Consider the following 6,366-nt stretch of genomic DNA (forward strand, 5'->3'; position numbering starts at 1 on the left):
TTTACTGATGTTTGCCCTTTTTAAATCCTGGAACATGAAGTCCCCCTCCAAAGAGTCAAATGCCTTTTCATAGTCCAAAACAGCATAATTCCTGGGATATTTTATTTTTTTGTAAATTCCATAACATCTTCAATAGTTCGTACTGACTCTCCAATGTATCTGCCCTTCACGAAACCACTTTGATCTGCGTGAATAAGAGTAGAAATGAAAAGACCCCAATCTAGTTGCTAATACCTTAGATGCGATTTTGTAGTGCACATTGAGTAATGATATGGGTCTCCAGTTTTTTAATTTACACCTGTCTTTACCGGCCTTTTCAATTAAAGTAACCACTGCTTGTCTCTGCGATACTGTCATTATCCCCTTCTTTATTCCTATATTAGGTGTTTTAACCCCTGTTTGACCTATGCTATCCCAAAACTTTAAATACCATTCACCGTCATTTCCAGGGCTTTTATTTTGTGGCATAGATTTTAAAGCATTAAGGCATTCTATATTCGTTAGGTCTCCTTCCAGATTTACATTGTTTTCTTCCTCTAAAACAGGAATACTATCACTTTTTAAAAAATCGTTATTTCCTAAATTGTTGTTTGCTTTAGTATTTGATTAGTATAGTTTTTGTATTCTCTCTGTGAATTTAATATTTCGTGTGGGCTAGTTATTTGCACTTTTGCATCTGTTGTTAATTTTGTACACTGTTTTTTTTTCTATTATTCATTATTTCTAAACCTAAAAAATAGTTATTACTTTTTTCTCCCTCTTCTGCCCACGTAATTCTAGATCTAATAATAATACCCTCTATAATGTTTTGGTCTAGTTCTTCTCGCTCCTGTTTAGCCTTATCTAAATCTGACATATTAATTTCACTTGGCTCTTCTGAAACTTTAATGTCTAATTTAGTTATTTTAGAATTCGATTCTATTATTCTACTATTTTTATTTCTACACTGATTTTTTGAATATTGAATAAATAGTTTTTTCCCTACATTTAAATTTTATCCACTCCCCTTTAACCTGATCATCTACTATAGTTGTATCTTCAATCCAATCATTTAAGCATATTTTAAATTCATTTGCATAGTTAGCATCTTCTAAATATGAATTGTTAAATTTCCAGTGGCCTGGTCCTCTAATATAATCTTTTTGGATTTTAACATCAATTAAAACTGCAGAATGATCGGTTCTTATTCCAGGTAAAATATCACAATTTTTAATAAAATCTTTCAACCTGTTATTAATAAGGAAGTAATCTAGCCTACATTGTATAAATGGTTTATGTTGTCGCCATATGTATTTACATTGTGGTGGGTGTATGTCTCTCCAGATATCAGTTAAATCGAAGACATCTGTAATTTCTGTAATTTTGTTAATCACCTTTTGTTTTGACTTGGAAATCCCACCTCTCTCCTCTGTGTATTTTAATATTCAATTAAAGTCTCCCCCAAGTATGATATCTCCCTCATTACTTGATTGCCTTTCAAGAATAATATTTTTCAGATCTTCAAAAAATTTTATTTGCATTTTTTCTAAATTTGGAGCACAGATATTTATTATTGTAAACTTACAATCATGTTTTATTATTTCCATAACTATAACTCTTCCATTTTCATCCCCGTAGCTGTTTGTAACTACATTCCTACGCTTACTTACGTCCAAGAAAATGCTTGACCCTCTTCCTCACATTTTACCCTGACCTCTCCCCTGCATATAGGTTGAAGTATGGCCCGCTTCCTAACCAATCACATGCCTATAATATATGTAGGCGGTATATAATACAGTATAGTATACAAAGTGGAGTAAAATTTTGTTAAACGAAAGGCTTTTGAGGTACTATAAAATACGACAAGCTGTGATTTTCGCCGAAATTATACGTCATCGATGAATTTTATATTAAACGATGGCGCAACGCTTGGGTACGCGTCATTGATGATATTTGAAGACTTATTTTTGCGTATATACAGTATCCAAGTTACATATTTCCGGACTATTGACTTAATGAATAAATAATAGGTCTCGACTTATATATTAGGCCAAATAAAAGTACCGTAGTTGCTAGTTTCACATCCCTCCCTCATCGAATTATTATTATTATTATTATTATTATTATTATTATTATTATTATTATTATTATTATTATTATTATTATTATTATTATTATTATTATTATTATTATTATTATTATTATTATTATTATATATAAGATGGTCAACTGTTCTGTATTTTCAAAAAAACCAGTCCCACCTAAAGTATTCAAAATTAAAAGAAAGAAAATTGTATTCATATTTTAGCCATTTCCGGGCATCTAGAATATTGCATGGAGCATGGAGGTGCCATAATCATTAATCCATTTGTGAAGTCCCACCCTAGATCCTGTTTATTTTGAATTCATCGATCCACCACCGCAATATTTGATATTGACATCATGGAGGTACACATTCATGAAGATACTAATATCGATATTGATAAAGATTATGTCATGGGCCTAGCTCGATAACTTTCGCTGTCCTTTAAAATCATATAGAAAATATATTTGTTGGGCTATAATAAATTTCAATTATTCATCATTGAAAGTTGTGCACCAGATAAAGACAATTCAAAAACAGATACGAATCTACAATATGTATTGCAACGAACGGAAGCAAACCCAAGCTGTAAATAACGTCTTTAGCCAGTTTCAGGTCTTTAAAAGTTTTAGTGAGTCACTTGGAATGTATGTTATTGTTGAATAGAATGCAGCCATGTCAGTGCATGCTTCTGTCGAGGAAATTGTCAATGCCTCCAATACCTAACAAACTTAGTAAAAGCAATAACCATAGAAGGATGACAGAATTACAAATTAACTATTGAATTAACGATGCAAAATGTTGAATACTGTACTCACATTTGTTATTAATTGTAAAGTCTCCTTCGTAGTCTTTCAAATCCATTCTGTATTGTTTAAATGTAAAACGCCACCTGGAGAGGTATTAAAACAATTCATTATTCTTCTTCTAAGCGTCATTCCTTTATGATGATGATAATAATGATGGTGATGGTTATAATGATATTGATTATTATTATTATTATTATTATCATTATGTTTAATATTACTATTATTAATATTATTAGTATTAATATTATTGTTAGTATTATTATAATTATTATGATGATGATGATGATGATAATAATGATGATGATGGTGATAATAATAATAATGATGGTGGTGGTTATGATGATATTGATGCTGATGATAATGCTGATGATGATGATGATGATGATGATGACGATATTAGTGGTGGTGGGAATGATGATGTTACTGACGATGATGGTAGCACTAAGTAGTGGTGGGGATGATGACGTTGATGGCGATGATGATGGTAGTGATGATGATGTCGATAATTATGATTAGGGCCCTATGTTGATAATCGTTTGATAAGATCGACTTTTTAGGCTGTTGTGTAACTTTTAATTCTTCAAATCATACACGATGAGCGTAACCGGTGATGTTACATAATAATGAAGTATATATCTGTATGTATGTATCTGTTTATCTGTATTTTAACAACATTTATTGGCGCTGCATACTTTCGGATCGACGATTCGAAAAAGTAACCAAGTCCAAAAGTGTATGTACTGCGCATAACTGGACTACACAGGCAAAGCTCCCTGGTGTGTTTATTCATTTGCATCTACTAGGCCAAAGAATATAGGCTAGGCCTACGTGTTTGCAAAACTTGATAACCTGAAAAAAAAAGATTTAAAATGTATGGCTCGCATGGCTCGCTCATTGGCTCACTGGCTCGCACGACTCACTGGCTAGCACTTTGTCACGACCCCATTCCAAAACACCCCCTACTTTATCTCTGAAAAAATATGACAATTGTCGGTAACTAATTTAATTATCGATACTATTTTATGCTTCAAAAAGACCATATTTAGTATAATAAAAAAGATGGAATTTAAAACACATTTACAACGTGGGTGACCCTCCTCATGTTTATTCCTGATTTAAAGTTGTTCTTGCCTTCTAATTGGTTGGCAAAAGATAGATGATTTATTAGCTGTAAGCAAAAAGTGACGAATTGTTTACTTCCTGATTTGTATTACTCGTTACGCAATAGAGGGCGAATGAAACGGTCGTGGGAGCGACTCATCCTCCCATGCAGCTCTCGTTTCCCAATATTGTATACAATGGTGCGTCCCAACACTTTTTCTCAATACTATTATTAATTTTGATAAAAATATACTGATAACTATTTTATCTAAATTTAATATAAATGTTCAGGTCACATTGTCTTTTTAATGCTATAGGCCTATTAGTCGTTGAAATAAAAAATTAGGCTATAACAAGGCATGTAGACAATACTGTATACAATGGTGAGTCCCAACACTTTTTCTCAATATTATTATTTATTTTGATAAAAAATATACTGATAACTATGTTATCTAAATTTGTATTAATGTTCACATCACATTGTCTTTTTAATGTTATAGGACTATTAGTCGTTTGAAATAAAAAATTATAACAAGGTATGTAGACTATTAAACACTGTATTTATTTTTTTTCTGTAGGCCTATTTTATTTATTTATTTTTTGTTTCAACAACTGATAGGCCTATATAATTTGAAGAACACACGTGGATTTAAAATTATATATATATATATATATATATTATGACACTCTTATATAGTAAAATTCATCATCATTGATCTAATAATCGCTGTGATGTCAAAATAAAACTTAATTGCCTTTGATGTATTTACTTTACTTTACATACTTCATGTGCCGAAAACCAGAATTATCTTTGCACGCTTGATCTCATACTTCTGAAATTATAATAAAGGCACGCGCACTCGAGTTGTGTATTTTAGGTAATTCAGATGTTTGTGGGCAGATACCTGTTGTCTTGCTATAAAATAAGATGTACTGTAAGGCTGTTAAAACCTGGGTCATTTATGCACTTTATTTCAAAAATTTTCAGGCATCTTCTTGACTCACGAAAAGTGAGGGACCAACCCTTCCCCCTTAAAAATATGTGGGAGGAGGGGTGGGGTCGTGTGTCCCCTTCCCCCATAATCTGCGCCCATAGGTTAGTGAAAGTCCACACTACCTCAGCCCCAACATTGTACTCTCTTACCTTAAAAATCTTATCAAAAATATAGTACAACAATTATTTCTCTTAATACAATTTAGGGGGTGCAATCGCACCGTATGCACCACCCCCACCCCCCACAATTCATTCCTGCATCTTCCCCCACAATTCATTCCTGCATCTTCCCCCAACTTGCAATAAAAATGTATATCCTTTAAGAGTAAGGGACATTTAAGTATACATGTCCTATTTTAAAGCAGAAGAGCCCTTTTGTTCAACCATGGTGGGGATGAGATGGGTAAGATCAACTAACTGTTGTGTCTGCTCCTTGTAGGGAGGGGTAGAGACTCTACAGGTTTGCCATCTGCTATTCCCCAGGCATCCAGAGGTGCCATATTTCCAACATTTGCTCTCCTCAGCCCCAACCATGGTAGGGCTGACGTGAGTATAGATTCTGATTTCATGCTAACTTTAAATGTATTGGCTGCCCCTACAGGGAGTAGAGACAACCAAACACCACTGACTTTAAACCATGTACCCGTAGCGGGTGGCGTAACGACCGCTGGTTCAGTAGGTTTATTGAACCTGGGCCCTCGAGCTACAGGGCCCCCGATCTATAGGGTCCTGCCCCTTATAAAAAAAAGTCTGATAAAGCAATGTTATTGAGAAATTTAACTATTTGCTTCCCTCCAGGTAAGTAATTTTGAAACCATATACATAGTTTTCAATTTTTTCTAATAGTAATGTATTGTGTCAAGAACTGTAACAGTTGAGTGGTACTTTCTGAAAGCATATTGGTAAAGAAGCGGTTTGGCGCAGCGAGAACGGTTTGGTTTCCCAACCTTGAGGTCAGGGTTTCAATCCCTCGCTGTGGATTTCGTTTGTGTCCTTGAGCAAGACACTTTATCTGCATTGCTTCTGCATTGAGTATAAATGGGAACCTGGTGGGGTTACTTGCTCCTGCGCTGATTACCAGCAGCAACACTTAGCATGTGGACCCAATGACCAGGGAAAAGAACTTCAGCGCTTCGTAACTGAAAAGAAAGGCGCTATACAAATAACAAGTAACAAGTAACAAGTGAACACATTTTCATTGAGATACTGTAATAATTTGATCTTGGACTTGCTTTTCAACCATTTTAAGACTAAGTGGCATATCACTGAAATTGGTCTATAATATTATTAAAACTCTGTTGCCTTTACTTTGCATATGGAACAGCTATTAAGAATTCCAATGGTTTGGAACCATACCGCTCATTAATGGTTTATATATTATTATATTTATAATGGAACAT

Source organism: Anneissia japonica, unplaced genomic scaffold (assembly GCF_011630105.1).
Source record: "Anneissia japonica isolate Jap-2015-1 unplaced genomic scaffold, ASM1163010v1 scaffold287714_len2871179_cov188, whole genome shotgun sequence".
Taxonomy (NCBI): Eukaryota; Metazoa; Echinodermata; class Crinoidea; order Comatulida; family Comatulidae; genus Anneissia; species Anneissia japonica.